This window comes from Neofelis nebulosa, chromosome 9 (assembly GCF_028018385.1).
Source record: "Neofelis nebulosa isolate mNeoNeb1 chromosome 9, mNeoNeb1.pri, whole genome shotgun sequence".
NCBI classification, from domain to species: Eukaryota; Metazoa; Chordata; class Mammalia; order Carnivora; family Felidae; genus Neofelis; species Neofelis nebulosa.
This window is the reverse complement of record NC_080790.1, coordinates 113,785,718-113,810,679: the sequence shown is the minus strand read 5'-3', so window position 1 is coordinate 113,810,679 and position 24,962 is coordinate 113,785,718. Positions and strand designations below refer to the sequence as shown.

Below are 24,962 nucleotides of genomic sequence, written 5' to 3'. Positions count from 1 at the left end.
CTGACGGTGCAGAGCCTGCTTGGGATTCTCTGTCTCTCCCTCTCTTTCTGCCCCTCCTCTGTTCTGTCTCTCTATCTCAAAATAAATAAAACTTCAAAAAAAATGTTATTTTGGGGAGAGTTGATAGCACTTGGCTGGGATCTGAACATTTGACAGTGGTAACGTGTCAGCAGCGAATTCCTGATTTTTCCAATTTTGCTCTGCTCATGCAGGAGAATTTCCTTGTTTCTAGGATCTACAGACTAACGTATTTGGGGGCCATGGGGAATCAGGTCATCAACTTACTCTCAAATGGCTCAGAAAAAATCTCTCTATACAAAGACAACGATAAAACAAACGTGTTTAAATGTCAACATTTGGGGGTTCTGGGCGAGGGATATGTAAGAATTCTTTGTGCAACGTTTGTAACTGTTCTGTAAGTTTTAAATTATTTCAAAGTAAAAAGCTAAAAAAAAAGTTATTCAGATGACGCTGAAACCATATAATGTCAGGGAGTGGTAAGGGATAGACTCAAAAATAAAGTGGGAGGGGGAATAGGAAATAAAAGGACGGTGCTCCTCTAAATGATGTGGTCAGGCCGGCCTCTCTGGGAGAGGATGTTTGAACAAAGACCTGGGTAAAGGGAGGGAGTGAGCCCTGTGAATATCTGTGGGGAGAGCCTTCTAGGCTGAGGGATCCAGCACACGAAAGGCCAGAGTGGAGCCAGCCGGGCATGTGTATTAATGTCTATTATCGTGTAACGAATTTCCATTAACTTAGTGGCTTAAAACAGTACCCATTTAGCTCACGGTTCTGTAAGTCACAAGTCTGACCACCCGTGCCGTATATCATAACCTAATCACGGGAGTAAATGCCAGCACGCGCCCAGTCCAGGGCATTATGCTGGGCATGTTCACCTATGGGGGGTTGCAGGGAGGGCTGGGAATGTTGGGGGACATCTTAGAATTCTGCCCACACAGAGCAGGGTCGGAAGAACAAGGGATCAGTGTGGCTGGAGAAGTGAGCAAGGGGGTGAGGGGCAGGCAAAAGCAAGTGTCTGAGGTGGAGATGGGAAACTGAGGTCCAGAAAGTGACCTTGTGCATTTTGGCTCCTGAGGAAGGGGAGGGTCATGCCTATTCCCCTTGGACTTGCTTGAACTGAAGAGCAGCCTCGGGGTGGGACCCAATAGATGATTTAAGTCAAAGGAGTTCGTACCTACCGGTGGCCCTTGGGGAGCTGGTGGGCCACCGGGCATGGGTGATGAATGGATCTACTCCATGCATTTGGCCCAGCAGACACAGTGCAGGAAAGCCACAGGCTCTTCAAGGGTCCGTGGAAAAGTCTGAAACCGAGAAAAGTTGGCTGGAAAATGTTTTCAAAAAGAAAACAAAAACACCTTTGCTGAAGTTGAGAACAATGCAGATTAATCGTCTGGGAGTGACGTTATGTCACCTGGTGATCAGCAACTAATTCAACTCTCATAATAGTTCTGTGTGTGTCACATTTCACGTGACTGCAGCTCGTGTCCAGTTTTTACTCCGTTTTCCATAGTAGCACGTGCAAGGTACAAAATAAAAATGCACAAAAAAGGGGGGGCGCCTGGGGCGCCTGGGTGGCGCAGTCGGTTAAGCGTCCGACTTCAGCCAGGTCACGATCTCGCGGTCCGTGAGTTCGAGCCCCGCGTCAGGCTCTGGGCTGATGGCTCGGAGCCTGGAGCCTGTTTCCAATTCTGTGTCTCCCTCTCTCTCTGCCCCTCCCCCGTTCATGCTCTGTCTCTCTCTGTCCCAAAAATAAATAATAAAAAAACGTTGAAAAAAAAAAAAAAAAAAAAAAAAAAGGGGGGGGCGCCTGGGTGGCTCAGCCGGTTAGGCGGCCGACTTCAGCTTGGGTCATGATCTCACGGTCCGTGAGTTCGAGCCCCACGTCGGGCTCTGTGCTGACAGCTCAGAGCCTGGAGCCTGTTTCGGATTCTGTGTCTCCCTCTCTCTGACCCTCCCCCATTCATGCTCTGTGTCTCTCTGTCTCAAAAATAAATAAACGTTAAAAAAGAAAATTAAAAAAAAAAATTTAAAAAAATGCACAAAAGGGGATGCAGTGAGGCCTGGCCCCACCCCCACCCCCTAGCCACCCCTCCCCCTCCCCCAAGGCCAATCTCCTGTCCTCAGAAGCGTTTTGCCACATACAAGTGATCATGTGTTGATGTACACCTGAATCCCCCCTTTTCACGATGGTAGCTGATCTGCCTGCTTTTTTCCCCTTGGCGATTTGTCTTGGATGCTTCCGATTGGCCCAGATGGAGCTGCCCCTCCATTTGCACTGCAGAGAGGAGTCTATTATTTGCATGAACTGTCACCCTGCCACTTTTCCTGACACCCTCCGGGCGCTCTTGGCCTCTCCCTGGTCCCCAGGACAGTCACGGCTGTCTCCCTGCTTCCACTCAGGTGATGAGCAGGGGGTCTGGCTTGCCCAGTGACTGGCCAACAGGGCTGGGTCCCACCACGTGAAGTGTGGGAGAGTTAAAGGCCCAGCCCCTAGGGCAAACATTGCCCACCGCTGTCCAGAGGAAGTCAGAAGACCGGGTGGAAGGAAGAAGAATTTCTCAGGTGCCTGAGGGCAGGGAGCGGAAGGAGGGGCTCAGTCCTGCCAATTTGAACGCTGTCGCTCACATCTCCTGTGCACACATACAAGCTTCTCTGGAATGTCCCCAGGGATGGGATTGCAGGGTTGTAGAGTGAGTGCAAAATAACGCCAAGTTGTTCTTCAAAGTGGTTGTACAAACTGACCCCCCCCCCCCCCCCATCACCAGTGTCCCGGAATCCTCCTTGTGCCACCCGAGGGATCAAACTGGGGATTTTTCCAGCTTTGGAAGTTTTGCCAATCTAGTAGACATAAAACGAACTTTTAATTTGGATTTTGCTAATTACTAAGAGGTTGAGCATCTTTTTGTATGTTTATTGGCTGTTCATGTTTTCTGTTCTTTATGTCTGTTCAAATCTGGAGTCTGTTCTCCTTGATCGTCTTACTGACTTGTAGGCGCTCTGTATATATTTCGAGCCCGATCTTTGTCAGTCAGACCGTTACAAACTTGTCTCAGCTTGTGACTTACCATTTTCACTTTTTTTACTGTGACTTTTGAACAGAGTATTAATTCTAATGGAGATTTATTTATTAATATTTGCCTTTATGGGGCACCTGGGTGGCTCAGTTGGTTAAACATCACACTGATTTCAGCTCAGGTCATGATCTCATGGTTTGTGAGGCTCTGCGCTGCTTGGGATTCTCTCTCTCGCCCTCTCTCGGCCCCTCCCGTGCTCCCGTGTGAATGCGCTCGCTCTTTCTCTCTCGAAATAAACAAATAAATATTAAGAAAAGATTTGCCTTGGGGTGCCTGGGTGGCTCAGTCGGTTAAGCGTCCGACTTCGGCTCAGGTCATGATCTCACGGTCCGTGGGTTCAAGCCCCGCATCGGGCTCTGTGCTGACAGCTCAGAGCCTGGAGCCTGTTTCGGATTCTGTGTCTCCCTCTTTCTCTGACCCTCCCCTGTTCATGCTCTCTCTCTGTCTCAAAAATAAATAAATGTTAAAAAAAAATAAAAGAAAGAAAAGATTTGCCTTTATGGTCTGGACTTTTTGTTTCCCGTTTACGAAATCCTCTCTAACCCAAATCCATCCCAATCTTTCTACAATGCATATGTATGTATATTTTAAAAGGGACATCTTGTACATTCTCTTTTGTAGCTACTTTTCTACTTAATAATATACATGAACATTTTCCGTGTCTAAATATTTTACAGCCTCATCGGTAAATGGTTGCATCATTGCCCATCATGTGGACTATCGTATCTATTTACTGAATCTCCTATTGATGAACATTCAGGGGTGTTTTTTTTTTTTGCAACTTTTCTCTCTTATCAACAGTGCTGCCAAGAACATCGTGCAGCTGTTGTGGTTTTCCACGTTCATGACGATTTCTTCCGGATAAAATCCTAGGACAGAAATTGCCCATCCAATCAAAGGATACATTTTACCAAATTTGCCAGAGGTCTCCCTTCCGAGTCCTTTCCCGGAAACAATAAGCCATTGTGTTAAATTGCCCTTCTCCAAAGTGAAGAATCAGCAAAATAGACGGATGGCACTGGGTAGGGGGTCCTGGAGACTGTGTGTTTGAGCGGGAGTGGTTAGTGGGCATGTTCAGTTGCAATGGTGTGCATGGAGATCGTCACCCTGGCAAACACAGACTTGACTCCCTCTCTCCCTTCCCACACCTCCACAGGGGAGACACCTTTATTAGGGGGTGCTGAGAGAAGAGAGCCAAGAAATGCCCAGGGAGGCCAGCTTGGGTGATGATTCCCTGACAATTAATTGTATTTGGGAGGGCGGAAGTTGCTACCTCAAGTAGACCTTTGTGCATTGAAGGCCGGAAATGCTCTCACTTAAGGCTGTTGCCACTGGGGCTGGGCATGTATGGTTCTCAGGAAAGGTCTGGCCCGGTGACCAAAGGAATAATTAAAAAAAAAAAAGTGCCCCAGAGAACTCTCAGCTCGAGAGCGTGAAAACTTTGGATCAGATCTCCCATCTGGCTGGAGGTATCAGACTTTTAATACTTAAGCGTTTATTTTAGCGATTATCAACATATATCCTCTTCTTACAATCACCAATGCATTTATTTATTTATTTATTTATTTATTTATTTATTTATTTATGTATGTATGTATGTATGTATGTAGAGCCAACAGGGGGCTTGAACTTATGACCCTGCGATCAAGACCTGACCTGAGATCAAGAGTCAGATGCTTGGGGCACCTGGGTGGCTCAGTCGGTTGAGCGTCCGACTTCAGCTCAGGTCACGATCTCACGGACCGTGAGTTCGAGCCCCGCGTCGAGCCCCGCGTTGGGCTCTGGGCTGATGGCTCAGAGCCTGGAGCCTGCTTCCAGTTCTGTGTCTCCCTCTCTCTCTGCCCCTCCCCCGTTCATGCTCTGTCTCTCACTGTCTCAAAAATAAATAAACGTTAAAAAAAAAATTAAAAAAAAAAAAAGTCAGATGCTTAACCAACTAAGCCAGGTGCCCTATATCAGGATGCTAATTTTTATTAATGGCAGGGCTCCATAGTTTCTCATTAGCATGAACTGGCTTTATTTACTTGTTTATTTTATTTATTTATTTTTTTAACGTTTTTATTTATTTTTGAGACAGAGAGAGACAGAGCATGAACGGGGGAGGGTCAGAGAGAGGGAGACACAATCGGAAACAGGCTCCAGGCTCTGAGCTGTCAGCACAGAGCCCGACGCGGGGCTCGAACCCACGGACCGCGAGATCATGACCTGAGCCGAAGTCGGACGCTCAACCCACTGAGCCACCCAGGCACCCCGTATTGAAATCATATTTAGGGACTAAAAAGTATGTTTCCCTCTCGGCGTCATTCGACACTCAGAGCGACTTGGTGATGTTTCTGGCAATGACACATCACTTGACAGAGGGAAATTGAGAACGAGAAGCAGCCATTTGCCTGTGGTCATGGGGTGAGTAAATGGGGGAGGATGGCTTGGCCCCTGACATAAGAGTGTGTCGGGATTTGGACCTCTGGGACCAGGACACCCACAGCTCTTTCATGATAATGATAACAACAGCCATTAGCATTTATTGAGTGCTTACTGGGTGCCAGCTCTCTGCTAAGCACCTTTGGCTGTCTTGATGAACGCCTTACACTAACCGTGTCAGGGGATCCGTCGTTACTCCCCAGAGAGTGTTGAGGAAGGAGCTACTGATTCACATCACCTGCTCTTATAGAAACTTGAATTCTAGTAAGGGAGAGGGGAGAGACGGAAAGTAACCACGGAAGGCATAAATGAGTGAGATAATTTCACATAACAATAGATGCCATGAAGAAAACCAGCAGGGAATATGATATAGTCTCTGGAGAAGGGGAAGGAATTGCCCCATAGGAGGCCGCCAGCGGAGGCTTCTCTGAGGAGGTGACATTCTGGAGCCAGAATGTAGCAGATTGGAGTCCGGGCCATTTGAGAGCCCTGCTCATGACTCCAAACCCACCCCAACTTCTATCTCGTGTGGATCATAGAATGTTTCTGCCAGAGATGCCTTGCTCCTTTGTTAAGCATTCTGGAAGTTGTGGCTTATGGGTCGGAATGTCTCAGACCTAGGAATGGAAGGATGATAGGTTATTGGAGCTGGAAGAGGTCTCACCCAAGGAACCACCCCGTCTAATTCCAAGGGCTCAACCTAAGTGGGTTTGTGCAATGCTTGGAGGTCTCTCTAGGTGGAGAGAAACCAAGTCCCAAAGGTGAGATGGGTCCTGCTAAGAGCTGTGGCTTACCTTCTGGGTTTTGTTGTTGTTGTTTGTTTGTTTGTTTGTTTTAATATTTATTTATTCATTTTGAGAGAAAGAGAGAGAGAGCAAGTGAGGGAGGGGCAGAGAGAGGGAGACAGAGAATCCCAAGCAGGCTCCGTGCTGTCACTGCAAAGCCCAATGCAGGGCTCAAACTCACAAACTGAGATTATGACCTGAACTAAAACCAAGAGTTGGACGCTTAACCAACTGAGCCCCCCAGGCGCCCCGAGCTGTGGCTTACAATTGTGCAGGTTGTGCGGGGCTCAAGGCTGCCCAGCTGGGGGCTAAGAGGCTGCCTGGAGCCCTGTGGAGGGGTTGCCTTGTACCAGGAAGAAGGGCTGTCTGTTTCTGATTCACAGAAAGGAATGCTACGGGCTAGTGGTGGCCCTGAGCCCGCCGGAGGGTGTGGTAGAAATTAGCTCCCATGTCACCTGCCTTTTCTCCATTCTGCTTGCGGAGAGGGCAGGAGGGTGGAACATTGTCACCATTTGAGGATGGCCGTGGCCCTTCTTGACTGCAGTGAGGGGGGACGGTGCTTTGCATACAGGCCTTATGGGGCAGCAGAGAGGAAGGGCTGGGGCTCCCTGGGGTGTTTGTGGAGCTGACAGGCTGAGGAGTGGGCAGGGCCAGGGGCGGGGGTGGCCCAGAAGTGCCTTATCTCCTCTGGGCCAGTGTCAGCTCCTGTCCCCAGCCTACAGCACATGCTGGAGCTGCCAGCCTGAGACTGGGGACTGCAGTGAATTTGCATTTATATTGGAGACTTCTGTTTCCAGGGCCTGGGGGGAGGAGGGTGGCCACCATGGTCAGCTGAGCGAGATACAGGCAAGGAGGGGCCTATAGCCCTGTCCTGCCAGGGGCACGGGAAGTGGCCAGTGGGTTGGGCCTGCCTGGCTGAGGAACAGTGGCACAGAAGGTTCTCTGGGCACAAGGCCGGGCCTGACAGCCTGCTGGTCCACCCCCCCAGCCGCTTGCCAACGTCAGCTGGGAGTTGGCTCTGCCCCACGGGCCTGGGAGAAAGGTCATAGGCCTGTGCCAGCGAGGGACGGGCAAGGCAGAAACACTCCTGTGACCGAGTACAAGCGTGTGCCGTCCTGTCTAACTCTCTCCTCAACCCATGAAGTTGTTTCAGCCAAGAAAACCAAGGCTCAGAGGGGCTTGCAATTCGTCCAAGGTGAACCGGCTCCTAATCCAGTGCCCCCCCCCCCCCCCGAAGCCACCTCCCAGTAATGCTCAGGCTACTCAGGTGCTCTGGGACACCTGATTTTGCGAGTGATGAAGGAGGTCATCACTCGTCCCAGACGCATGGCATTGCTAAGACTAGTTTTGTGATGGCTTAGGCGTCGTGGTGAAGTCCGTGGTCATGACTCTGTTCAGACCGGGCTGCTCCCTGCCTTCGGGGGGTGCAGCTTCTCCCTGCGAGATTTCAAAATGGGGGAAGGAATGGAAGGAAGGAGAGAAGGAAGGAACAAGGAAAGTGTGAAGAAGGGAGGGAAAGAAAGGAATGGAAGAAGGGATAGAAGGCAAGAAGGACAAATGGAAGTGGGGGGCTGGATGGAAATAAGGCGAGAAGGGAGGAAGGAGAGCAGTCAGAAGAAAAGTCAAGGCCAGAGGGCACCAGGGAGAGCCGTCTGGAGCCCCTGCAGGTGTGCTGGTTGCCATTATAGACCCCCGCACTGTTGGGAGTCCCCTCTGTGACCTTTCCTGGCTGTTGTATTGAGTGGTGTCCCCCTCCCCGCCCTCCTGCTCCTCCCCCTCCAGCTGAGGCCTCCTGACCTCCAGGAACTGGCTGAGCTCTGCTCCAGGTGGGGGACCAGTGATGGCCTGATGGGGGCTCCAGGAACAGAGGTCAGGGCCCCACGTGATCCTGGGGCTTTATTTTCATCCCTTAGTGCTTTGCTGCTTCTGGAGGGGGGCTCTGCCTTGCTCCTTGGGTTCTCTTCACTCCCTCCCGCCTCCACCCCTCCAGACGGAGGTCTTGGCCCCATTCCCCCAGCCTGTGACTGTGGGCTTGCAGCTGACAAACCTCCTGGTCCTGGCTCTCCGTCCAGCAGTACAAGCCCTCCCTGTCTGTCACCAAACAGTCAGGACGGCCTGTTCCACCTGGCAGGCTGGCTACTGCCCAGCTTAGTCTTGGGAAAGTGCGCACGGGCTCTGACACCACACTGCCTGAGTTCAAATCCTGCCCCTTCCTCGCTGTGTGGCCTCGGGCAAGACCCTTTGCCTCTCTGAGCCTCTGACTCCTCATCAATTAATGGGCACAATGCTAGGACCTACCTCTTGGATTGCTTGCTGGATTATACGAGATCGTGCACGGAAAGTGCTTGGCTCAGCGCCTGGCGTCTAGTAAGCACCCGAGACCTGTTAGCTGTTATCCAAGCTCTATCTTTCCAGAGCCTGTTCGGTTCCAGAGACCTCGCCCAGTGCCTCCTGCATTAACCCCTCAGATGCCTAGTGTCACCTGATATGACTGTTTCAACGCAAATAGCACAGCGCCCTGATCTCATACCACTGCCACCCGTCCCAGTTAACATTTAATGAGGGCTCATGATGGGACAGGCGTTGTATAATCTGTTTCAAATTATGGCTCCAAAAGCCGTGATAGTCTTCTCGTCAAGAAGTGGGGTCTGTGTTCTCACTGTGTTTGGAAGTGGCCATGTCACTTCTGCTTGCATTCGGGGGACACTCACTCTTGGAACCCAGCGGCCATGCTGCGAGGAAGCTCAGGACTCCAGGAGACTCCACACGTGGGTGCTCCGGCCAATAGCTTCAGCTGAACTAGTCTCGATGGCCAGACATGTAGGGAAGACGCGTCTAGATGAGGCCGGCCCCCCGGGGGGGGGGGTCACCTCTGTCCAGCTGAGGCCCCGGCCACCGTAGAACAGAAGGAAGTCAGGTCCGGTGTGCCTTGTGTGAGTTCCAGACCCCTAAGAATCCATGAGCACGAGGAACGTCTTGACAACACTGTGTTTTGGGGGTTGTTACGCATCAGTAAATAGCAGGAACCCCCACACTGCCTCACTGAAACTCTACAACAATAGCAAGCTGTTGTTCCAATCACCTCCATTTTGTAGCTAATGGAATTAAGACCCAAAATGCTTCGGGAAGTTGCCCGAAGTCACAGAGCTCTTTTTAATTTTTTTTCTAATGTCTATTTACTTTTGCAGAGAGAGAGAGAGAGAGAGAGAGAGAAAGAGAGAGAAAGAGAGAGAGCATGAGTGGGGGAAGGGCAGAGAGAGAGGGAGACACAGAATCTGAAACAGGCTGCAGGCTCCGAGCTGTCAATTCAGAGCCCAACGCAGGGCTCGAACTCACGGGCAGCGAGATCATGACCGGAGCCGAAGTCGGATGCTTAACCGACTGAGCCACCCAGGCGTCCCCGAAGTCACAGGGCTCTCAAAAGCCGGGATATGTGTTTGTGAGTCTGACTTGGAAGCTGTGCCCTGAAGAATCATGCCATGTCCTACAAAACCTGATGGGCCAGAGGTGACTGGATGTCGTCTTGAGGGTCCTGGGGGACTGTGGGAAGGCACTGAGGTGATTTGTGAGATCAAAAGAGGACACTAAGAAGCTCTCTTGGGTCAGGGAGCCTGGGTGGCTCAGTCGGTTAAGCGTCCGACTCTTGATCTCGGCTCAGGTCGTGATCTCACGATTCGTGAGTTTGAGCCTTGTGTCCAGCTCCATGCTGACAGTACAGGGCCTGCCCCTTCCCTGCTCATGCTCTCTCTCTCTCTCAAACAACAACAACAAAGCTTCGCCCGCAGGAGCTCTGCACCTGTCCCAGCTGGGTCCAGCCAGGGACGCCAGCCAGTTGGGCTGATCCAGGCAGCCTGGGCCAGGAGCTTCAGGGCTATTGTGAGCAGGACATCGAAGGCCAGCAGAGGGGCACCTGGGTGGCTCAGCTGGTTAAGCATCCAACTTCAGCTCAGGTCATGATCTTGTGGCTTGTGAGTTTGAGCTCTGTGTGGGGCTCTGCACTGACAGTGTGGAACCTGCTTGGGATTCTCCCTCCCTCTTTCTCTCTGCCCCTCCCTTGCTTACACGCTCTCTCTCTCAAAATAAATAAATAAACTTCAAAAAAGAAGACCAGCAGAGTCCTCTCCCCCATTCCCCTGGAGGTAGGCCACAGAGCTCTGAGATCATTTGTGTTAACCAGACCTGTTCGTTTTGGAATTGGCCATAAGTGGCAGAGAGCCCAAAAGAAGAGTGACTTACAGGAGACAAACACTGATTTCTCTTTCTTATGGATGATCTGGAGGCAGGCAGCCCTAGGCTGACAAGATGGGTCCTCAATCCCCTGGGACCCAGGCCCTTCTTCTGTCTTGTTCCACCATCCTCAACACCTCGTGGTCCAAAGTGGCTGCACATTCTCCAGCTATCATGTTGACATTCCAGCCAGAGGGAAGGAGGAAGAGGCAAAGAATATTCCCTCTCTCCTCGAGGATCTCTCCCAGAAATTGCACGTGGGTAGTCTCCTTACTCCTCTTGGCTGGACTGGAGACACACGGCTATACCACTAACTACGAGAGTTAGTGTGGTCTTGATTCTGGGTGTCCACATGCCCAGCTCTATCTAGAGGTTCTCATACTGGGGGTGGGGGGGTGGGGAAGGGAGGTAATGAGCATGGGGAGCCACCCACCCTACCCGGCAACCTGGCAGCCAGAGTGAGTGTTTTGAAAATCAGACCAGATCATTTTACTCTGCTGCTGAAAATCGTTCCCTAGCTCCGTCTGCTTCCAGGATAAAGGTGACATCTCCATTAAGTTCCCAGGGCTGTCTGCCCAATCTCACCGTAGCCCACCTCTCCAGCCTCACCCCCAATCCCCCTCCGCCGCTGAACTCAAACCGTGCCCACCCCCACCCACACCTGGGGTTTCCCTTGTGGTCTGGTCATTGGGGAAATCCAAATAACCCGGCAGGATTAGCTACAGAGGCAGTTAATGACTATAGGGCTGTGGTTATAAAACCCCTACTGCGTGCCCGGTGCCTACGTACATTTTCTCATTTTCATCCTCACAGCGGCCCTGGAATGGGCCCTGCTGAAAGTGGTGGGGATTCCACAGTCCAGCTTTCAGATGGGGAGACAGAAGTCTCCGGAGGGAAGGAATCTGCCCAGGGTCCTACACCCCATCAGCGGCACCCCATCTCTGGGAGACCCTTGCACGCTTGGCTCATTCATGCAACAGATATTTACTGAGCACCTACTGGGTACCAGGCACTGTGTTAACTCCTGGGATCACAGCCATGAAGAGAACGGGCATATAAATCCCTGCCTCTCGTGCAGCTGACGTTCTAGGGCAGGGATGGGGGGAGGGCGAGACCAACACGAACCGAACAAATCAGCAGCAGCTACCGGCTTCCCTCCTTTTTCATTCCTCCCACAAATATTTCTTGGGGACCTCTATTTCTGTAAGACACACACAGTCCTGACTCTCCTGGAGTGAGAGTCTAAGGGTGGGGACGGGCACTACATGAGGAGGCACGTAAATAAGCCAGATACATTCAGATTGAAATAATGGCCGAGAAGAAAAGACGGTTAAGTGCCAGGGAGTGGGGGGCAGGCGGGGTGGGGGGGCAGTGGTAGTCAACCTTAGATGGGGTGACTAGGCAACGCAGCAGGGTGTTCCAGGTAGAGGCACCAACACATGCAGAAGTGCAGAGGTAGGACAGAGCTCGGGGCATGGGAGGAGCTGAGAGAAGGCCAGGGTGGTCAGAGCAGGGTGGGAGGGGGCAGTTCAGAGGGAGAGGTTGGCAGGAGGGAAGGGGCTTGAGAAAGCCACCGAGGGGCACCGAACAGAGAGAGCGATGACCAGCCCCCTGCGGGGCACCGCTCTGGGAGGCCAGTCATAGCTGCACCTGGGGGCTTCCCAGCCAGATCCCCAAAGGGTAGGGGCTGAGCGCCTGCTGGCCTGACGCGCCTGCCTCTGCAGAGAGAAAGCACCCCCCCAGCCCCCTGCAGTGGAGTCCCCCTCGGCGGTGCCTCCACCTGCACAGCCGGGCAGGGCATTGTGTGCCAGCTCTGATGGGCATACCTGGTGCTCTCACTAGCCTGCTGGCTGCCTTGATTTAGGGGCTCGTGCTGGCTGGTTCTGGAGACCATTCCCTGAAGTCTAACCAGCTGGCACAAGGGTGGCCAAGGAGGAGGAAGCAAGCTCTGGGGATGGCCGGGGAAGAAACCATCCTTCGTCCTGGCAAGTCCACGGGACCAAGAGAGAAGTGCCTTGAGCATCTTTGAAATCGCAGCCTTCCCTTTTCTGGCCACCCTTTCCCTTGACAGAGAGCCTGGGGGCTCAGGCAGGAAGCAAGGTTCAAGTGCCAGTTTAGCGGCTATGCTTAGAAATGCTCTCTCCCTCTCTGAGCCTCAATTTCATCTGTACAATGGCAGAGTTGACCTGGCGAAACCCATGGTGTAAATTCTAGAGCCAGACTGACTCTTCGCTCTCCCATCCGGTGACTGTTTGAACTTAGCTAAGTTACTCAACCTTTTGGTGCCTCAATTGACCCACCTATAAAATGGGGGGTATAGTAACGGTATTTATTTCCAGGGTTGCGTCAAGATAGAGTTATGTGTCTCTGTTGCTTGGAACAGGATCTGCCGCATGATACGGGCTACAGTTAACTCTGATTGTTACTGCTGTTCAAGTCTTTAGAGAAGGTTGTGCTGGAAAGGCTTGCCGGAGACAACTAAGTCCGTTTGTTTGTAAACTTTTGGTCTTTGTTTGGAACAGAGAAGCTCTGCATTGCTGAAGAGAAATTTTACTCAGAGCCCCAGCTGTTCGAAAGGGATGGGAGGGGGGTGCCTGCCCCACCTGCTCCCCCGTCTCTGTGTCTGCAGCTCCCAAGGGGGCGACTGGAGCATAATTTGAAAACCCTTGCTCAGTTTGTCTCCTTGAGCTCACAGTCAGGGAAACTGAGACTAAGAGAGAGGCAGGGACTAGCCTGGGCCCCACAGGGAATAAGTCTCCCAGCCTAGCTTAGAACCCAGATTTTCTGGTTTTCTCAGTGCAAGGCAAGGGGCAGGGGCTAGGAGAAAAGCAAGGACCAGAAGCTGCTTAGGGGACTGGGTGCATTGTGGCATCGAGTCATTAGCATGCAAATGACATGCAAATCGATGCAAAACAGCATGTTTTATGCTAATTTGCAGAGTCGAGAGCTTCGACATTTTTGGTAACAGGGCAGCAGTCCTGGTCCCTGGGCATTGCCGAACACGCGTCCCTTTTTTCTTTCTTTCTTTCATTATTATGATCAGGGGCCCCGATATCTTGGTTTGGTTGTAACCCTGCCTCTTTCCGGCCAGCCTGGCTCCTGTCACCCTCAAGGGCTCTCTCCCTAATCCCCTGATCCTGCCTGGGCCCAGGCACAGGCCTGGGCAGTGGGTCAGAGAACCAGGACTCAGGAGTCACCAGTCAGTGCCAGGAGGTGAATCCATCCTGGAAGCCACTTCTCCAGGAGTCTGAAGGGGCTGCTGCTCGCCTGTGCCAACTGGTCTGTGGACATTTGGGACACAGCCTCCAGGACCCCCAAACTGTCCTTAAACCCTGGTTTGGTGCTTCCCCTGAGCCATCATGGCCGCCGTGGCTCTTGTGCCACTGTCCATTTAGGGCTGGCCTGCCTCACAGTGGGGTGGACTGTCCAGGGTCTGCTCCTTTATTTATCAGATCACCCAGTGCCGGGGACACAGGTTTGGGATGTGTTTGGGAGTTTGAGGACTGAATCAATACATGGAGGTCTGGAAGTACAGCGGATGGTAAGCTTGCAGTCTCTGAACCCAGACAGCTTGAATTCAATTCGTGACACCACACTTTTTGAGAAAATAGTCGTACTGATGGGTAACATTAATTGAGCACCTACCGTGTTCTAGGTGCTTTGCTTTGTGTTACCAGGCGTGCTGTCCCTGATCTAGTATCCTGTAAGGTGGGATACTATCGCTCCCTTATCTAAGGTCACATGCCCAGGGAAATGACTAAAAGGGCATTTCTATTTGCCGAGGATGAGTTCCTCCCCAGGCAGTGGCTCAAAGCCATCAGGGTGCCAGGCCTCTACCTACACTATCTGCCAACCTTTTGACACTGTTAAACTTGACCCAAGCCCTGTGCTCCTGGAAAACAGTGACGGCTAAGAAATCCCCCCAACCTTTGTTTTCTGAAATTCCACTACTCTTCTCTGTTCAGAGGAATGGTTTACCACAAGCAACCACCTTCCTCACGTGACTTAGACAAGACCCTTGTCTATCTTTCTCTCCTAAGACTCAGATGACTTCCTTGTTTGCCTGTGACCTTTCTCCTTTTGCCTGAACCTGCTGTTCAAGCCAACTCCCCACTTTCCCATTCTTTGTCTCATGGTTCACTAGCTGAGATTAGAACTGTTTGTCCCATCTGAAAGTGGAAACAAACATTTAACAGTTCAGCTGACCAAGGAGCCTTCCCCCCCCTCCCCCATTGCAAGACAATCCCAGCTCTAAATTCCCCGCCTGTGACCTGTGTGCTCTTCCCTGTAAATCTAAGGAGAACCCACCCTGCCTAGACATCCTGCTCTTGGGATCCTGGGTGCCCTCCCTACTTGCAATAGCTTGAATAAAATCACCCCTCCACATTATCGGGTGTATTTGGGCTTTGACACTTTCCACCGCATCATTTTCCACCTACAGCTTCGGCCCGGTAAGGGTCCTGCGTGTGACCTTGGGGCACTTCCTTAGCATGTCTGTGCCCCCGGGCTCCTCCTCTGCAAAACGGGATGCTCAGCTCACTAGCCCTACCTCCTCAGGTTGCGAGACCAGAGATCACACCAGGAAGCGCTTGGCGCGGTGCCCGGCCCAGAGCGAGCGCTCCAGAAATGTCAACCATTGTGCGCGCAGGAGAGCGGCCTGGACGGGGCCCGCGGGGGACACACGGCAGGCGGAAGTGGGGGTTTGGGGGGTCGAAAGCTCATCTGGAGATCTATGCTTCCCTCCCACGCTGGGGTGTGTGTGTGTGGGGGGGGGGGGGGTGCCCGGTTCCTTACCCCCGCCCGCCTCCCCCCCCATCGCAAGCTGGGGCGGCGGGGGGGGGGGGGGTTACACTCCTCCCTGCTCCCCTCCTCGCCGCCCGTCTTTGATTGTGGCGAGCAGCGAGTCGCGGAGCAAATTAACTTTTTGCACACTTCATTATGCGTCGCCCCGCGTCCCCAGGGGCCGCGGCCCCGCCCCCGCCCCGCGCCGACTACTTGATTGGGCAATTAATCTTCGCGCCCCCGCCCCCCGCCCCCCGCGCGGCCCGGGGCCTTTGTGCGCCTGCACGCGGGCCGCGGGCGCCCGCCCGGCCGCCCGGTCTGCTCGCGCTGATAAGGCGCCCCGCGCCGCAGGCCCCCGCCTTTGTCAGGGCGCCGGGAGGCCCGGCCGCCGCGCTGCCGTCTCGCACCCCGTCAGCGCGCCCCCGCCCCTTCGGCTCGGTCCATCTGTTTGAGCTGCACAATCCTCCAGCGGCCGGGGGCTGGGGGGAGGGGTCCCGCTCCTGGGCAGGGAGCCAGCACCCCCACTCCACCCGGCCGCCCCATGTGTGAGGAGTGACGCCCCCGAGCCCCCAGACACACACACACACACACACACACACACACACACACGCTCGCGGGGCCGCCCAATTAAGCAGTGAGGTAGTAATGAAGAAGGGGGGCCGCGAAGGAATGGGGAGGGGCTTCCCGGCAGTGTCCAAAAGAGGGGACCCGGCCACCCATCCTGTTCCCCAGGTGTGTGTTCCCCAGGTCTGGCTCTTGGCTCGGGGGTCTGCAGGCTCCAATGGCTAGAGTGGTGGTGGAGGCGGATGGAGGGTGGGAGGGAGAGTCCCCGGGAATTTGTCTGATGCATCGTGCCTCTTTGTGCATTTTCCTGGGGCTTTGCCAACCGTTGACCCAGCCTCAAAAAGGCAGCCTGATTCCGGTAATGTTGAGAACCCGGGTCCCAAATGGAGGGTAAATCCGAGGCTATTGTGGAGGCCAATGGCAGGGGGTGCAGAATGGGGTTCAGAAAATGCTCCCTGCCCACTATGTGAGGTTGTGTGTCAGAGAAGGACTCTGTGCCCAGCGGTACAGAGGTGATGGACCAGGTTGGTGCAGCGCTGGGGGCACAGCAAGTGCTCACAGGTGTTGGCTCTTGGTATTTCCTGGATGGGCACAGGGCCACAGTTGAAAACTGATGGCTAAGAGACGGTGCCGGAAAGAGGCCCTTGAGTTTCATCACTCTCCTGCGCGGTGGGGTAGAGCCGCGCCTGGGCATGAGGTCAAAATGTGTGGCCTCTGCAGAGCTTGGGGTTGGGGCTGGGCAGAGTGGAGAGGTGGGTGTCTGAGGTCCTTGGGACGCGCATGCTCCCGCGTGCCGGTCTGTGGGTAGACGATTCACCCACCGTCTTCGCTAGTTCTCATGGAGGGTGTGACCCAGTGTCCAAAGAATCCCTGCACATGGGGCCGGAGAAGCACCTTGGTCCAGGCAGACCACCGGCAGCACTGACGGAGCCCTTGCTGTGCACAGAGCCCGCAGTCGCACCACCAGATGAGGCCGGCGTGAGCAAAGCAGAAGCTGTTGGCTCTGCCCTCACGGAGTCCCAGTCCGGTTTGGGAGGTGGATGAGAAATAAGAGAAACACATAAGACTTGAGGTTCAGCGGGCGATTAGAGCTGTAGATAAAAACAAAGCAAGGCAGCTGATCATGTGTGGACCCCACCTGCTGGACCCCTCCCTCCCGCCGCCACCAGAACACTCCATTCCTGGAGCAGTGAAGGCTGCAATCCTGGGCTTAGAGATCTACCCCCTGTGCACCCTATCTCCCACGCCCTAGGACCCAGCTTCCCTGGCTGGTCTGGGGCTGTGGGGCAGAGTTCCCTGGGATGATGGGCAGGGCTCAGTAGGCTGCCGGCTGTCCCCCCATTCCCGTGAAGCTGGTGGTGGTGGTTTCCTCTGATAATGACAGCCTCCAGTCTTGCGTGACTGAAAGGCCTCACGGGCCTACCGTCCAGAAGGGGCCCTGTGAGCGGGAGCTGAATAAAAATGGAGAAATAAGAAATACAGCCTCCCTCACCACCCCACCCCCCCTCACTCCCCTCATTGCTACAGCCCCTGAGGCCGAGGGTGGATAGCTTCTCGGTCCCTTTGCTGAGCTGAGTTAGTTAGCTGGGTATATACACCTCTGTATGGATACTAAGGTTAGGGGACACTCAGAACCAACAGAGGAATTACAAAAATTCTGTTTGACTCTGAACAGCCCCCCTCCAATCCAGGCTCCCCCCACCCCCCCAGGTTTAGATCCCTCCTCAGCCCTGGTCCCTGATTCTGATGTTCTGGCTCTAAACATCCCCGCATTCTAACGTTGTAGGCCTTTGAGTTTCTAGACTATTAACATTCTATGCATCTTGCTCGAACATTCTGGATTTCTGCCCCTAATGCTCTAGAATTCTGGGCCTCCAAGATTAATTTTGTTGGGTTCTAACCATTGAAATCACAAATAAAGTCTACATGCAAAGTCACATAATACTAGTCATAATAATAGCAATTAACACTCTTTCAATCGTGTTTTTATTCAACAGTTTGGTTTTTTTTTGAGAATCTTCTAAGCCTCAGACACTGTTCTAGGCATTATACAAATAAATTAATTAAAATAAATAAATAAATAAATAAATAAATAAATAAATATTTATTCATTTATTTAGAAGGTGATGTGTGCAGGAGAGAGGGATAGGAGTGAAGGGTTGCAGTTAAAAGTGATGATCAAGGTAGGACATACGAAAAAGGTGACATTTGATTTTCTATTTGTTCTTTTTTTTTTTTTTTTTTAATGTTTATTTATTTCTTGAGAGAGAGAGAGAGAGACAGAGTGTGAGCAGGGAAGGGGCAGAAAGAGAGGGAGACACAGAATCCGAAGCAGGCTCCAGGCTCTGAGCTGTCAGCACAGAGTCCGACGCGGGGCTCGAACTCACAAGCCTTGAGATTATGACTTGAGCTGAAGTCAGATGCTTAACTGACTGAGCCACCCAGGCGCCCCTCTATTTGTTCTTTCAACTATTGAGATTTGAAATCTCAGTCTATAATTGTGGATTTCTTTCTCCTTGCAAGTCTATCAGTTTTTGCTGTATGTGTTTTGAATTTCTGCCATCAGGGGCATAAACGTTTAAAATTGTGATATGCTTTTGGTTAATCGATCGCTTACTCATTATAAGATGACTTTATAAAAAATCACCTTATATCTATCCCTGGTCAGAATCTTTGCTCTGAAATAACTTCTTAACTTTTGTTTGATATTAAATTAGCCACCCAATGTTCTTTCTTTCTTTTTTTTTCAAGTATATATTCTGATCCTTTCAGGAGTTGGATCACTGAAAGGTCACAATGATTTAGTATTGGCTTTCTCTAGACTAGGTATTCAAAGTGAGCTTTTCTTTTTCAGAGAGAGAGAGAGAGAGAGAGAGAGAGAGAGTGTGTTGTGTTTTATTTTGTTTTTGCCATCCTTTCTCCTTTCCCTTTCTGTTATGAGCTGAATTGTGTCCTCCCAGAATTTGTATGTTGAAGGCCTGGCCTCAGAATGTGACTATATTTTGTTGATAGGGCCTTTATTGTGGTAAATAAGTTAAAGTGAGGCCTTTAGGATGGCCCCTAATCCAATCTGACTGGTGTCCTTACAAGAAGAGGGACTTTGGATGCACGAATAGACACAAGGGCTGGGTGCACATGAGGAAGGACCACGTGAGGACACAGTGAGAAGGTGGCCATCTGCAAGCCAAGAAGAGAGACCCCAGAAGAAACAGACCTGTTGATATTTTGGTCTTTGATTTCCAGCCTCCATACCTGTGCCAAAATAAGTTTCTGTTGTTTAAGCCATCTAGTGTTCTTTTGATTAGTGTTAGCATGGTATATAGTTTTCCATCCTTATACTGTTAACTTGTGTCTTTATATTTAAAGTGCTTTTTGTTTTGTTTCCTTTTGTTTTTTGTAGGTGGCACATATTTGGGTCTTTTTAAAAAACCCAATCTGACAATCTCTGCTTTTTAATTGGAGGTGTTTAGACCATTTACATTGAATGTGATTATTGATATGGTTAGATTTGAGTCTATTTGCTCATTATTTGTCCTATCTGCCCGTTTTCCTTTTTCTTATTTTTCTGCCTTATTTTTGATCAATTGGTCACTTTTTATTATTCCATCTTACCTCCTTTGCTGGTTTATTAGCTATAATTCTGCAGTTTTATTATTTCAGTGGTTACATTAGGATTTATAATATATATCTCTAACTGACCACAATCTATTGTCAAATGATATTATACCATTTCATGTATAGTATAAGAATCTTATACTTAGTACAAGTAGTACACTTCCCTTTCTTTCTTCCTTCCAGATTTTGATTTTATTGTCCTACATTTTACTTATGTAAATGTTACAATGGCACTTGTTGTTCAACCAGTAAATTATCTTCTAAATACTTTAAAATAATAAAGAAAAATCTTATATATTTACTCATGTAATTAACATTTGTGGTGCTCTTTATTCATTTGTGTAGATCCACATTTCCGTGTGGTATCATTTTCCTTCTGTCTAAAGGATTTCATTTATCATTTCTTGTAGTGCAGATCTGTTGGTGAAGAATTCTTTCAACTATGTGTGTCTGAAAAAACATTTTTATCTCACCTTCATTTTTGAAGGATATTTTAACTGGGTATAGAATTTTATGTTGACACATTTTTTTTCTTTCTTTGAGTTAAAAGATTTTCTCCACTACTTTCTCCCTTAGCTCATGTCCAACAAGAAATCTGCCATCATCCTTACCTTTGTTTCTCTGTATTTTAAAAACAATATATTTATTTTGAGAGAGAGAGAGAGAGAGAGAGAGAGAGAGAGAGAGAGAGAGAGGCAGAGAGGGAAGGAGAGAGAGAATCCCGAGCAATCTCTGTGCTGTCAATGTAGAGCCTGAAGTGGGCTCCATCCCACAAATTGTGAAATCATGACCTGAGCCAAAATCAGGTTTTGAGCAATTTGATCATGATGGATAATTTTCTTTCAGTTTCTTGTGCTTGAGATTTATTAAACCTCTTATATCTGTAGGTTTATACCTTACATCAGATTTGGAACATCTCAGCCATTCTTTTTCAAATATTTCCTTTCGGGACTCAGTTACACATTAAGCTGCTTGAAGTTGTTCCACAGCTCCTGATGCTTATTATTATTATTATTATTCCTCTATGTGTTCCATTTTGGATAGTTTCTATCTGCTATGTCTTCAAATTCACTAACCATTTCTTTTGCTGTGTTTGGTCAGCCATTAATCCCAGCATATTTTTCATTTTAGACATTGCAGTTTTCATTTCTAGAAATTCAATTTGGATCTTTAACTGTCTTCCATGTGTCTCTTTAACTTTTAAACATACAGAATACAGTTTCAATAACTGTTTTAATGTTCATAGTCCACTACTTCTGTGTCAGTTCTGGGTCAACTTCAATTGATTCATTATTCTCCTCATTATGAGCCATGTTTTTTGTTTCTTTGCATGCCTGGTAACTTTTGTTTGGATGCCAAATGCTACGAATTTTACCTTTGTTGTCTGCTATATATTTTTATATTTCTATATCTTCTTGAGTTTTTCTCTGAGACTCAGATTACCTAGAAATAGTTTGATGCTTTCAAATCTTGACTTTATGATTTGCTGAGTGGGTCCAGAGCTGTGCTTTGTTGAGGGCTAATTCATCACCAATACTGAGAAAAGACCTTCCTGAGTACTATAAACAGTGCCCCATGGGTTATTAATTTTTTTTTCTATTTGGCTCTATTTTTGGTCCTGTGTGACTCCTGGACAGTGTTCTCTAGTCTTCTCCCATGTTTTTTTTCCCAACCCAGAATAGTTTTATTAGACAAAAGCATCAACCAGTGTTCAGCCTAATACTCCAGGGGGACTTTCTGCAGCTCTCTGGAATTTTCTCTGTGTTCAGCTCTCTCCTTTCTGATACTCTGTCCTGCAAACTCAGCTTTCCTTGGTCTTCCTGGATTTGCAGCTGAATTTCCTTAACTCAGGGAATCTTCTGGGTTTCACCTGGGTTCCCTTTCCCTGCGCTAGGATCTGGAAACTCTCCCCAGGCAGTAAACTGGGGACTTCATAGGGCTTTACTTTGTTTGCTTTCCGTCCGTTACAGATCACTATCCTTTATTGCCTGGTGCCCAGTGTCTTGAAAACTGTCATTTCATATATTTTGCCTCGTTTTGTTTGCTTGTTTCAAATGGGAGAGTAAATCCAGTCCCTGACGTTCCATCTTGGTGGGAGCAGATGTCAAAGGGGACATTTGAACGCAAACCGGAGGGGATGGGATGAACCATGACAAAACGGGGGCTGGGGGAGAAGAGTATTCTAGGCAGTGGGAACAGCAGGTACAACAGCTCTGTGCATGTGTGCCTGAGAATGTTGGAGGAACAGAAGGAGGCCAGTATACATGGAGCAGGGATGCTGGGGGGAGGGGGCCAAGAGGCGGATGAGATACCAGCTTGTGTAGGACATTACAGGCCATGGTAAGAGCCTTGGCTTTTATACCAAATGAAATGGGAGCTATGGGAAGGTTTGGGGCAGAGGAGGAACATCTTTTGACTTACATTTTACAGGATCTCTGAGTTGACTGAAGTAACTGAATTAATTGAGAGATGCAAGAGTGAAAGCTTGAGACAGGTGGGAGCCGGTGCACTACAGCAGGCAACAGATGATGGTGACTCGGATACACCATTAAGGGGGTTATTAATTAGGAGGGGGCTTGAGGGAGACTTCCGGGGCGCTCTCATGCTTCTCTGTCTTGATCTACGTGGAGGTTACATCATGTGCTCACTGTGTGAAGATAAATGTTAGATGTGAGGGAAAGGAAAGGGTCTAGGATAATGCCATGGGAGGGTTTGAGAATCTTTTTTTCCACGAGTGTAGTTTGTGTGATGGATTCTGGAGCTACAGGTGGCCCACCTGTGCCTCCAGGAGGTCAGAGTCCCTGAGAGTGAAACTAACAATGAAGAAATCAAAGTCAAAATGGAGGGAGAGACAGGGTCCTCACAATAACATGTCAGCACCTGGATCCAGCCATGCCTGAAGCCATACCTGAAGCCATGCCTGAAGTACTCTGGCCTTCTCAGTTATATAAATCAATATTTTTTTTCTTTCTCTCATTTGCTAAAGAGTTCAGATGGATATGACTTCCTTGCATGCTTTTCTCTGTGTACACCATCCCAGGGACCCTCCATAGAAGCTATTTCCTGTCTCTTTTCAACACCTGCCCTGTACTTTCTTTCCTCTGGACATTTGCTCCCGGGGGACCCTTTCTAGAATGCCACTCTTTCCTTGCCTCCTGCTTTCCAAAACAGACCCCCTGTTCAAATCCATCCTAATGTCAACAGCTGAAAGCCAGAGCTGGCAGGGTCCTTAGGTACCAACCCTCCACTATTGTATGGATGGGAATATCGAGGTCACTCTGTGAGACATGGGCAGATTTGTGGCCTAATGACCCCAGGGGCCTTTTACAATCCTCTGTTCAGCCTTTTCTGTCCTTACCCTCGCTCAGGGCTGAACAGAACTCTTTTTTTTTATTTATTTAAAAAAAAAATTTTTTTTAACGTTTTTTATTTATTTTTGAGACAGAGAGAGACAGAGCACGAACGGGGCAGGGGCAGAGAGAGAGGGAGACACAGAATCGGAAGCAGGCTCCAGGCTCTGAGCCATCAGCCCAGAGCCTGATGCGGGGCTCGAACTCACGGACCGCGAGATCGTGACCTGAGCCGAAGTCGGACGCTTAACCGACTGAGCCACCCAGGCACCCCTGAACAGAACTCTTCATGACAGTTTGCATTCTCTCTCGCACTGCTGGACTTTGTACGTGCATTTCCTCAGCTTGGGATGCCTTCTTCCTCCCTATCCTCCTGGATAACTTCCCACTTGAACCTGGAGACTCTACTCAAAGGTCGGACTTCTGGAAATCTTCCCTTATTCCCAGGGTAGGTCAGTGTCCTGCCAAGTGCTCCCATGGCCACCCCTGGTGCCCTCATGAACCTGTTCATCCCTCTGTATTGTGGGTGTCTCTTGTCTGCCTTACCTTTCGGGCAAGGAAATTGTGGTGGTTATTCCTACAAAGAGGGTTCCCAGCCAGCATTTGTAATAAACAAACATGGACTGAGAAAGGACGCTGCTAGGGTGGGGGACCAGTCTTGGGCTGGAGGCAGGAGTCCAGCCACCCCCACTAACTAGCCCTGTGGCCTTAGGCAAGTCATGCCCACTCCTGGAGTCACTCAGGTTTTTTGTTTTTGTTTTTGTTTTTGTTGTTTTTTGTTTCTTTAGCTGTAAAAAGGACAGGACATCGTAGTGTTTAAAACCTCAAGCAGCCTGAATTTGAATCCTGGCTGTGTGACCTCAGGCAGCTTACTTAAGCTCCCTGGCCTCAGTTTCCTCGTTTGCAAAATCAGAATAATAAATGTACCTGCCTTGTAAGGTGTTTGTGAGCGTTAAATGAGTGAATATTTATCAAGCTTTTAGAACTATATTGGCACATCACAGGAGAATCCCCAAATGATAACCATTAAACAACAGAAACCCTTGCCTTCCTGAGAGGAGAGGAGAGGAGAGTCACAGACCAGAAGGTGCTGTATGAATGGACCCTGATTGCTCTCAGTAAGTCAGCTGCCTGAGAAAGCCCCATTCTGACCCTACTTAGGTGTGGGTCCTCTCTGGGCCTCACTTTTCCCGTCTGTAAAATGGAGGGGTGAGTTTAGGACCGTTAGGGGTAAGATGCTTAGCCTCTCTGAGGCCCGTGGCCACGTCTCTGGATAAGTGCATTTCTGTCACGGGGTCCTGGTGAGGATTCCATAGGACAATGTCTGCGGAGCACATGGCAGGCAGCCAGGCCTGACGTGGTGAGGGCTCAGCAAGGATGCCTGTCCTCACTGCCACTGTTATTCGGGCCCTTGCATTCCAGCATGCCCTGAGGCAGAGCCGGACAGGGGATACGCTGGGTACCCATAAAGGAAGGTGCTGGCACATCACTGTCCTGCCAGTTTAGAAAAGCGAAGGCAGCTCTGTGAAGTGCCCACCTGCCTCCGAACCTTACCCGATGGGCGGTGACATCAGCGAGGACAGGATCATGCCCACTAGGGAAAGAACAGGGTATTACCGTGCCACAGGAATGGGCTGTGGCTGCTTTTGTGAGCCCACGAAGGCCTTGGGACCGACAATATCCCTGCCACATGTGACCACCTCAGAGTGGTCACCTACCACCTGCGGGGGCCTGGGAGTGGGGGGCTGAGGTGAAGAGCGAAGACAAGGTCCATATCCTGGCTGCTCCCCCTTCTTGCTGTGTGACCTCGGGCAAGGCAAGTCCCTGCACCCCTCTGTCTCCCATCTCCTCACTTTGCCACATGGCGAGGGTGTAAGCACCTTAGATGGGAGAGTGTGGCTCCAGATCAAGAGGGGTGACGGTTGGCTTAGGCTGGGGCAGGGAGGCCAGTAGCACGAACCATTCCCAGGCCCTTCCCCAGAGTAAGTGAGAGGCAGTTGGGAGCCCAGGGGCCTCCCTCCAGGTCCTGAGGTGGAGCACAGACTGGCTGGCGGAGGCCCAGGGCTCATCTTGGGATGGAGACAGATTGGCAGACAAAGGCGAGGCAGGCAGGCAGGGCTGGG

General features: G+C 50.4%; 1 protein-coding gene across 10 annotated transcripts in view; it reads left to right on the top strand.

The window, feature by feature from the left end:
* The window catches only part of FAM110A (family with sequence similarity 110 member A), a 151,006-nt gene that overhangs the window by 39,186 nt on the left and 86,858 nt on the right, over positions 1–24,962 (top strand). The window lies entirely within an intron of this gene.